The following is an 11432-nucleotide window of genomic DNA, read 5'->3' on the forward strand; positions in this document are numbered from 1 at the left end:
TCATAAATGGCTGATTTTTGATTGGGAATTATGCCAGTATGCCCCTTATCTGGAGCACTAAACAGATATATAGTAAAAAGAAATTCTAATAACTTTTGAAAATAGTTCTTTCTGCTCTTACTAGTTGACATCAGCATATACTCAGTCAACAGTGAACAAATGATAATTTCTGTGACCACACCTAGGCCTACAGGAATAGTCTGACAGTTCCCAAATTTCTAAGTTTTCTTACACATTAGATAAAAAGAGGTACAGTCAGTATTGCAGTTTCATGTTCATCGATTGAAATCACTGTGAAGCAACTATGGTATTCTAAGGCACACTGATTATCTGCTGCAAACAGCTGAAAGTCTGACCAAAAAAAAAAAAAGATTAAGAGTTAAAAGTGAGTTGCAAAATACAATGTTGATCAAAGTAAAATTAATCTTTATTTGCAACAACAACTCAGAAATAGGCAAGTGCATAAGACACAAGATGGTGCTTCTAAAAATTTTGATGATGAAAATGATCAAGAAAATTCTGTAAAGCTTTGAAGATGTTGAGAAGAAAATCTATAAAGATCTCAAAGATGAAGAAAGAGGATTCTCTAGGCTGAGTAAGCATGAGACATTATATGCATAGAAACAATATCTTTCTCACAGCACAGATGCAACCCACACCATCAGTTGTCTTAAGCAAAAAGTTCAACTTCTAAACATTTCTAAACTTAAATACAGTGATGTTGCTTAAAAAACTAAAAAGAGATCTCTATCAAAATCATCTGTCACCTGTAAAAAACATCTAAAAATACCCAAGTGCGAGACTCATGTTGACCATGTTTAACTGGCATGAAACTAAGGTCAGTATTTCACATGACAGATTTCCTGTAAATGAAAGTCTACAAGCTCTCTTCAAGTGCAAATATAAGAAAAACGTTTGAAGATTCTGGTAAACTAATAGTTTACCTTTCTCAGCTAAAAGAAAAGCAAAAGTTTGTAACTCCAGGTGCAATACTCAATTCAAAATATATTGTAAGAATGAAGCTTTATTGAGAAGTACTTTCTACCAAAAAAAGAAACAACAACAAACACTGAAGACTTTTAACTGTAAATACTGAATGAAAATCTATGCACTTATTGTTCCCACAGTGATCAACTTCTAATTTGATATCAATCACCAACCTCTCTACTAAAAGAGGAATTCAAAGTAGATGATTGTAAAGTGGCAGAAGCATACATATACACTAAGCCTTTGGCATAACGGCTGAAATAACCTATGTAATGATCCATTTGTAAACTCCAATCATGTTTTAAACTTTTAATCACACATTTAACTTCTTTACAAGCTAGAGAATATAAAATAATTTTGTCTTGATATTTAAAATATTCACAAACACAATTTTCAAAATTTAATGCACATTCTCAAAATATTTCAGATATTTAAGTGAAATGTTTATTAAAACTTAGTAGCTATAAGAACATTATTTATAATTTCATTATTTTTGATATTTTATTTGGCAGAACATTCTATTCTTTACTTCTCTACAATTATACCATTCACATTACTAAACTGCTTTCTTATACCTCCATTACATGGATAAAGTGGCTTCAGGAAATGGCCAAAAAAAAAAACAAATCATCATGTACTATAGTGGTGTTAAGTGAGAAACATTCCAGTTCATTTTATGACTCATTATGGGATTTGTTGCTTTAAAGTACTGTGACTACTCTCTTTTCCTAATATTTAGATCATTTTCCAAATTTTAAAACAGTTCTTAAACACCAGTGCAATCTTTAAACAACAAACTACATCATAAAATCCATGACATATTCCAACGTCATTTTGCTTATAAAGTGTTCACCATCATAAGATACATGACATATTCAAACATCATTTTGCTTATAAAGTGTTCACCATCATAAGATCCATGACATATTCAAATGTCATTTTGCTTATAAATTAATTTATAATTGCCTTTAATATTTTTTGGATAAAACACCATTTTCAAGTAACATGTCAAGATGATTTTTACCACAGTAATGTTTGTAAAACATTTTTTCTTGTTAATATTTGACATAGCTAATGTGCAAGTTAGCATATCCATCAAATATGGTGTTACATTCATTAAATGCAAGAAATCAAGCAACTGAACATAGTATTATCTTATAGCCAATCACATACTCACACACTCTGATGTTTATTTTTTATCCAATTGGTTCAAGTCACATGTTTACTTTGTCAAAGAACATTTACCACAATAATGTCTATACACCTTAAAAGAAACCTTTCATTCTGGCAATCAGTACACAGTTACCTAGTTCATAATACTGAAAGAATTTATATGTGCTGTTTGTCATCAAGAGCAACTGTCAAGAGTAGAAGATCAGTGTCTAGACCTCATAATGCAGATGTGAGAACAGGGTAACCAGCAGTATTTTCAGTATAAATTATCTGTTGCATATCATGCTGCAGACACTGTAGCTGACAACCATATGGATACAATTGACCCTGCTTATGTCTTCATTTCCAAGTCACAGTGAGTTAAACTAAGCATTAGAACAATAGGCAGAAGTTAACTGTATTGTATCACTTAAGCATAGGAACTTAACTGTTGTTACAGCTGAAGCCAAATATTTGTAAATCAGCATATTAATATTCTTGCTGAAGAAATTTTTTGCCATAGATACCTTAAATGAAAAAATATTTTTGAACAGACTCTACTCAACAAATTGAAGGTCAGCTGAAGAAACATACACATATTTCAACCTGAATTATATCATGCATCTAATGGAAAGCACTAGAACAGATACACAGAGATTGGTAAGAATACTTTGATTAGCTACAAAAACTTAAGAGGTGAGGAATGTCGTACTTCAATCTTACACTACTATAAAGATTACAGTTTGATGTCTAAACATCCAGGCTTCTACCACCGAGTTATTAATATGAGATCTACACACACATGCTTAATCTTTCTACTGGTTAAGCCTTTTACTGGCTTTTCAAATAATATTTTGTTAACTCTTTTGGATTCAAATGATTCCCTTGCCATAAAAAGATCAATCTACTTGGCTTGTACAACATTGGTCAGGAGTGTCTATAAGTGAATGCAGTAATTAGTGTTGTGTAAACCAATCAATCAAAATTATGATTATATTTGCTGTCCCAAATAAACAACATGAGGGTTTCCGATTACTCCAACTATTCAAGTAATCGAAATACTGCCATCAAACTTGCTGGCCCCATCTTTGTAATGGCAAAGCTACTAAGTCTATCTTACATTGTTGCAATTTTTGAATTGTTGACTATAGGGAAGGCAACTGAATGTAATCAATTAATAGAGCTAAGTTTAGGGAGTTGGAAAGTGTTTCAGAAGTTGATGCATTATCATAGAGACCTTTGAATGAAGTGATCTGGTTATAAAGTCACTTCACTGTAAATACCAGTCTAAGAAATCACAAGTACTTACATACTATTGTACTGTAGAAGTCATTGAGAAATGATCCCGTAGCAAAATATTGTCTCAAAAAACATATGGATCCACAGTAGCATACTTAATAACTGTGTGTGATGATGTTTTGGGGAAAGTGTTTGAACTGTGCCAGATTTTTCTGAGAAGTAATCTAACTACCACTGAAGTGTATCACTATAAAAAGGCCAAGACTGCTAAATTTCAAGCCTATTATCTTGGAGGAAATATTCATTGTAGTGAGAAAGTGAAGCAACAAATTGCATCTCTTGCTAATACCATCAATACAACAGGTGTTCTTCATTTCATTCCAAAGCTCTGATAACACATAGGTTCTCAATTTTTGAGAATGAGCTGTAAGAGTGGTCTGCATTTGATACTGAAGCACTTGTTTCTGCTAAATGTGATTGTAGCATAAAAAGCACTCACATGTACCAAGCTGATGTATCAATAAATAACAGTACACAGACCATAACTTCAATATTCTGGAGAAAAAAAATTAAGGCCGGTATATCTTACCAACATGGTAATTTACACATTGAAAGAATAGCACTTTACAGACCTGGTTCAGTTTGTTGATATATGTGTCAACCTTTCAAGTCTAGTGTTGACTGTGAATGCAAGGTTAGTTTAATGCCATTTGATAAGGGTAGGGTCAAAGTTACATTCCAAATGTGATTAAGTTTTATTATCAATGTATGTCAATAAGCTTGGCATCAAATACTTCATAATTCAGATTTTTGTATTACCTAAATGTGAATTTCTTAATTTCAAAATGAAATATTTAAAAACTTTTAAATCTGCAACTTCCAAAGTCATGTGACTTGATGCCAGTGTGATTTCTTACTTATTGACTTTTCTCTCCCCTCACAAGAGCTTCAGATTGTTCAACCAATTTGAAACATGTGCTATACATACTGAGAAGCTAGAATATAAACATGAATCCTCTTATCTTCTTCTTCCACTAAAAATATCACAATATTTACCCAACCCACATTGACACACCCATTCTATACCATCTATCTTTTAAGAAATGTCTATAATTCCTTCCAAGATTTTTATAACCAACATGAATAGCAAATTGTACATCACATAAATCACATGATAGTCAGTTTCATTTGAACAGTAAAAATCAATGTGTTTAGACAGATTTTGTTGTTCCAAAAAGTTAACCTTTTTATATACTAATTAGAAGGCCAGATAGATTACATCAGGTAATCTGAACTGTTTCTTTACTACACTCTCCAACTTGTCACCTACTTAAACATAGTTCAAAGAGCAATCAAATGATAAAATTAAATGAAAGCAGTTGTGAAAAGATATGAGGTTCTTAAGATAAAGATAAATAACTGTAACTGTTTATTATAAACCACAGTCATTTTAGAAAAAAGGTGTCATTAATATAATTTAATATTTTTCAACTTCTGCTTACATACAGTTAGTGCTAGGTTAGAGAAAATAAGATATAAGGTTGTAGAAAAAAAATAACTTTTGATATTCATTTATGATAGTCTAAAGATTACACAAATAAAATATGAAACTGTAAGGTGAAAAGAAGTATTTTTAGTCTTAACATGAAAATCACCTCAGACTGACTCAGTTAATTCACCTCAGGCCGACTCAGTTAAAGGCTTTGGAAGTTCACAAAAAATATTTAGTTAAAATACATTATTAAGAAATCTGATTTTTTGTACTGTTAACTAAACTCTTGCCAAATTTCATGAAGATAAATGTAGTTTATTAAGAGTTATAGCATGTATAGTTTCATGGTTACAAAGTTATTTAAACTGACTGAGATCGTTATTCATATGGTTAATAAATCAGATCAAAACCATGTATAGTTTCATGGTTACAAAGTTACTTAAACTGACTGAGACTGTTATCCATATGGTTAATGAATCTGATCAAAACCAAGCCTCTCAACAGACTGAAGGTTACCCATATGGACCAACTTATATGAAGTCAGAGTACTGACTGCTCCAAAAGCAAACTGATTTTAATTTAAGATTAAAAATACTTTTCTTCATCTGAAAATTATTAAATTTCATTTGCATAACAATTAAAATCTTGTAAATAAATATCAAATATTCTTTTTCACTAGAACTTTATATTTTATTTGATATTTCCTCCACCCTAATTCTATAAACATTCAGTCACTTTGACCAAACTCGTAACCACCGTAAAGAAATGCGAAGTAAAACAAGTAGTACTGTTCTATCCTTTTTAGTATTGACCACAAACTTCCAATGTACTTCTCCTGAGTACTTCCACTTCTATTTTCTAGGTTTATTTCACTATTAGCAGCTAAAGTAGAAACCTGCCAAACACAAAGCAATGAATCATTGCTTCTGCCATTAGACTATTTATGTAAGACCGTAATATGACACCATTGATAGCAAACAAGCACAATGCAGCCAAAATATGCCAAGATTCCCACAGAGTCTATTATAATTTTGGCTCTGAGAACACGGTAGTAGAGGATTTACCAGCTTGTTTATAGTAAAATAGCTGCTAGGAGAATTGTCTAAGGTAATAAAAGTGTGAAAAAATGTTTGTGATACGGCTCTGTACAAAGTCCTAGCTGATACAATAAGCTTGGTAGGTATTTGGGTGTTAGTTATCCTTCCATTATAATTAGAATTTAATGGTATAGGTACACAATGTAAGTGTTCATGGACATCCATATAAATTATTACTATTTACTCAGAAATGCTTAATTTTTTGCTATTTTTCTTCAAACATAAAACAATGAATAAAAAATATGTAGAAAAACAATGATTTCTAATAGTTGCACTATTACAAAATTGATTCACATCTGTGCTTCGTACATGCTAAGCCTCACTGTAAGCTTTGTTTATTCTCTCAAGTGGAGGGGAAAGGCAAATTAATTTTTGTGGATTTCAAAGATTCGTTTCAGAAGACCAAAAAGTTGTTAAATTACTGTACTAGTACACATAAAACTACTGTAATTCACCTGGCTTTCTAAGCTTTATGTGTGTTGAAAAATCTCATTTCTGTTCAAAGCAATTACTTAGTCAATATATTTCAACATGATGAAATTTATTTGAACGAATGGCAACTGTCTGTTTTAGAAACACAAGTGTAGAAGCAATGTTTCAAACGTCTTCCGCCTTCAAGACCGAAAACTTTCAAAATGTTGTCTTCTACACTTGTGTTTCTACAACAGGCAGTTGCTGTTAAATGAACTAAATTTTATTATGAATCATCTGCCTAAACAATCTAACAAAGAATATTTCAACATTTCCAGTAAAAATCCAGCTTTCCACTTCAAGCCAATTACAAACCAACTGTCAGATTTAAGTTGTTTGGTATGTGCTCTTTCTGTTGTTATAAATATGTACTTAAGAGAAGTAAATATGAGTAGAGAGTCAAAAGCTCAAAGAAGACAAACCAGCTAGATGATGAAGACAATGGGAGATGAATAAGTCTGGAATTATTGACAAGCCCTCCTGAAAAATCTCATCTAAAGGTCAGTGAAAGAAAGATGCTAGAGTAAGACAGGTGATGAATCTGATGCAACAAAATGTGAAAAAGCCTGCAAACAACAATATCCAGGGGAGAATATACCAACTGGGGAAACTGGTACAACCATCCTATATAGGTAGAAGATGAGAGGTCCCTGAACAAAGGGGGGTTTCCAAGGTAGAAACAACTGATGATGGGAACCCCAAAAGGGATTCATATGTGCCAAGTAACAATGAATAGTTTGAACTGGACACAGCAGACAATCTGAGTTCAAGTAAACACAGAGGTGAGAAACTGAAGGGAGGGAAACAGGAGAGAAAGAACAATCACCTTCCTGACCAGCCAAAATCTTAAGAAGAAAATCCCGATCAGGGTAGAGAAGTAAGTATGGTGTAAGAGCATACAGGAAGCATCGAAGGCAAAAACATCCAAATGACAATGACCACAGGTGAGAAAAAAAGGAAATATACCAGAGAAAAATGGTAGAAGAAACACAAAACTAGCATCTTGAACAAAGCATGTGTAAGATCAGGTAAATTTTGTAAAATGACATTAAGATTCCAGTCAGGCATGGGAGTAGAAAAACCTGCAACTTCCACTAATAGATGGACAGAGTTGAAGGACAACAGAAATTGGAGAAGAAAACGGCCAGAGAGGTCAGTCTTGTGGACAATGGACCTTACAAATCCCACATGTTGAGATGAAGGGATGACACTCCTGAGTGCAAAAGATACATGTATAGTTGGAGCAAGAGAGATCAGGAAAGTAACAAAGAAAGAGGGAGACTGGACATCAGCTGAAAAAAAAACATTGATTTTGCCAGCCATAAAGGCACCACCACCAAATAGGATATTATGAGGCAAAGCAAGAACACGTGACAAAAGAGGATGACAGACTTATAGCAAAAGGTGAGACCAGTACTGGCTGAGAGCATCAACTGCCAGGGTCAAAAGATGAGGGATTGGGAACCAGAAGAAAAGAAGTTTGGTGTTAAGAGTGGTGAAGGCATCAATGAGAGATGTGCCCAACTGAGAGCAAACCCCACATAAAACTTGAGGGCAGAAAGACCACTCTGTAGGTAAAAATCTTGTCCAGCTGAGAAAGGTAATCTCCCACTAAGTTCAGAACCCCTGGCACATGACAAGTCATGAGCCTAAAACAGCTAACAGCTGATATAACAAACAACTCTGGAATTATCAGAATGGATCATGACCAACCAATCCATGAGAAGAGGAAAGAAATGGTAATGTGCCCAACAGATGGTGAGAATATGAGTACATTAATATGGAATGAATGCTCCTCCACAGCTCACATGATCAAAGTAATTTCATGATGTTAGTAAAACACATAGGTTCAAGAAGTCTTGATAGAAATGAATAAAAACCCTATAACCCAAGTGCTCTCAAAAGGTGGACCTTTCTTCTTCAGGGGCAAACTTGACAATAATAATAACCCAGAATATGGGTAAATACTTTCTTGATGGCATTCTAGACCAAAATATCTAAGACAACATCCTCGAGATGTTGAAGATAAATGGGATTGGAGGGAGAAGATAGGAAGCCAGGAAAGAGGAACGTGAAGAACAAGAAGTGGAGAGAAAGGCTGTATATGAAATCCTGAAGAACTCATTGGTTAATCAAAAATGGAGATCAAATGCTAGTGAAGAAAGATAGATGGGCTTACACATGAGCCAGACCCAAGATGGTACTCACCAATGAGACATGCTACGACCCCTGATGAGAAGTGACAGGATGGAAAGGAGGAGGCTTGGAAGCTGGAATAGTAACAGGAGGCATGGATACAGCAAAATCAGAAGGTTGGGAAAGATGAGAAACCATAGTAAACAAAGAGGACTTATGTCAGGCTACCTTGGCCTGGGTTTCCAATGAATCAGGAACATCCCCAAAACCTCCAGACCAATATCACAGAGAAAAGCATGAGGGTAGCATACATCAGTTAAGAAAGCTTCCCATCCCAATAGGTCCTAAATTCAGAGAAACCAAGTAAGGAGGAATAGAGCAGAAGAAGAAAATGAAGTGCTATAGAAAATCCCTCTAGAGTGCAATGAATTGCCTCTGAAATAAGGTGAAGTGATGAGAGAATGCAGAAGGGTGGTAGAAAAGAGATGACAGCATAAATATTGAGCACTAGAATAAGAAGAAATTAAGGGGTCTGCACCACAAGCAGGTATAAGAGATTCCAAAGATTGGGAATCAAAGAATGGAAATGAATAACAGCAGTAAGCCAGAGCAAAGAAAGTCAAGTAGATGAGGAAGACAAGGCATATTAGTAAAAGTGCACAGTTGTTTGAGAAATAATCTACATGAACCCTGAATGGATGGGAGGAGGAAGCCCATTATGCATGACAACCCACAGCGCATTGAACAATGGCTATCATGTACTCCACGGACAATGATTCCCCAGTAGCCACGGGTCCCTTGTTAGTAACATCATCACTATCATGGGATGAGGTGGAAATTACTGTCACTTGAAAATTCTAATAGGCAGGAAATCACTAAATGTTTATTTTTTCTAAGTGAAATTAAAAAACTAATCTGGATATGTTAAAAAAAACTTTAAGCCAGGTACACCTGAGAAAAGTTAATTCAGTTGTAAGTTATTGCAAGTCTCAAATAATTCATTCATAATTACAGAACACATCCATTCTAGACAATGCCAAGGAAAATAATGAAGTTAATTCAAGTATAAGTGCCTGGGGAGAGCTACTAAACAAGGAGGTTTTGTCACCCTCCTATTAGTGGGGGGCTATCAATGCATGATGATGACAACATGCACTAGTGCAATTGACATTAAACAAGTTTTTTAGGTGGGAGGTAACTCAAGGCTAGCAGTTACAAATAGGCAGATGCATGAAAGAATCAAACTGTTCTGTGTGTGGTGAGGTATCATCTTGGAAACATAAGATAAAAATGTAATACCAGTTTCCTAGATGAAGTACTTATTTAAAAGTTTTTCAAACATATATAAAAAATTGCCAGGCATTTTTTTAACTAACAAAAATATTTTTCTCTCAAATGTGCAAATGGTGACTAGCAAATGTCTATCACATTCATTTAAGGTTACTTCAAAAATGACTGAAAAAATATTGCTAAAAATAAAGAGTTTAATCTCATGTGAGAATAATCTTTTAGTTCAATGTATTTAATTAATGAGCCCAACAATAAATAAATTGGCAAACTCCACTTATAACCCAAGTCTAGCCCTGATAGTCTTCTCAACAAGAACATCTGTTTTGTAGTAAACTCAGAGTGACAGTTTGGCAACTAGTGTGTTCATTCCAAGAAAAAAGTTTGCATAATTTTGGCTAAGTAATGCTTTAGATAATACAGAAACTTTGCTTTCATATATACATTTTCAACTTTTTTTCACTATAATTAAGTATATCTTCAGTAATACATACACTGGAAAATCAGTAAATCAACTATCAAAACTAAAAACATTATCCTACCATTTCCCATACATGATCTCAAACATCTATTACAAATTTTGTTCATAATTTAACATAAAAATATCAACAAAATAAAAAGTTCCTATTTTCATTATGCAAAAATTTTTATAAAAACAATAGTATAACAAATATATGTTGTATTTTTACTAGTTAATTTTTCATATGTCAAAAAAAACCTTTTGTAAAACTAGTTCTGTTCTGCAGCATCACTTGTCACTAGGATGCTTTCGTGCAACTTGTTACATGTTACACATCTGGCAGCTGTGCCTCATGAGTCATGACAATAATTATAGAATAGAAAATTAAAAAAAAAAAAGTTGTCCTGACTACTTGTCTCAAGGTTTTTCGTTTTGCTTTCATTTTGTTGTTACCTATAATTACATTTAGTGAAGTCAAAACAGGGATTTGTAATTTGAGTAAATAATGCCTACAGTATCTCCAGCCTTGTTTCTTTACTTTTTAATGATCCCTATTTGCAGGTTTTTAAATTCCCAATTTTTTATTTATCTTGTAGATATTAAAACAGACTCAGTTAAAAATTTCACTCATCTGCATTTAGTTAATAATACCTAAAATATATCTTAATTTCAAAACTGCAAGTACATGGAAGGTAATAGTTTATATAAATGTGATAAAATAAATTACCGAAAACTTTGAACTAGATTTGTAATTCCACTTGTCACTGACCTTTTGTAAATTGCTTGTGAAAAATCAAATTACGTAACTGAGCTTCAGTCATGCAATTGCACACTAAACATTAAATTTCTCAGGAAAATTCCTGAATGACTCATACTGGTATTATATCCTGAGTATCGTTAATTCATACCAACATAACATTTTACAGATCATGGCATAAAACTGTAGTGAATAAAAACAGGATGATTAATGGAGAAGAGCAGGGGTCCCGAAAGAAACTTTGTACCCCTTGATAAAATTCCTTTCAGAGGCCCTGCTTCCAACTTCTCTAGATATTCCCATATAATGTTATCAACAAAATTCATATGTCTACCCATGTATAGTTGGTTGTTT

At 33.4% G+C, this 11432-nt stretch overlaps 1 protein-coding gene across 1 annotated transcript in view; it reads right to left on the reverse strand.

Annotated features, from left to right (window-relative positions):
• The window catches only part of LOC106458878 (annexin-B12-like), a 75810-nt gene that overhangs the window by 41625 nt on the left and 22753 nt on the right, over positions 1-11432 (reverse strand).

The sequence above is a fragment of the Limulus polyphemus genome, unplaced genomic scaffold (genome assembly GCF_000517525.1).
Source record: "Limulus polyphemus unplaced genomic scaffold, Limulus_polyphemus-2.1.2 Scaffold526, whole genome shotgun sequence".
NCBI classification, from domain to species: domain Eukaryota; kingdom Metazoa; phylum Arthropoda; class Merostomata; order Xiphosura; family Limulidae; genus Limulus; species Limulus polyphemus.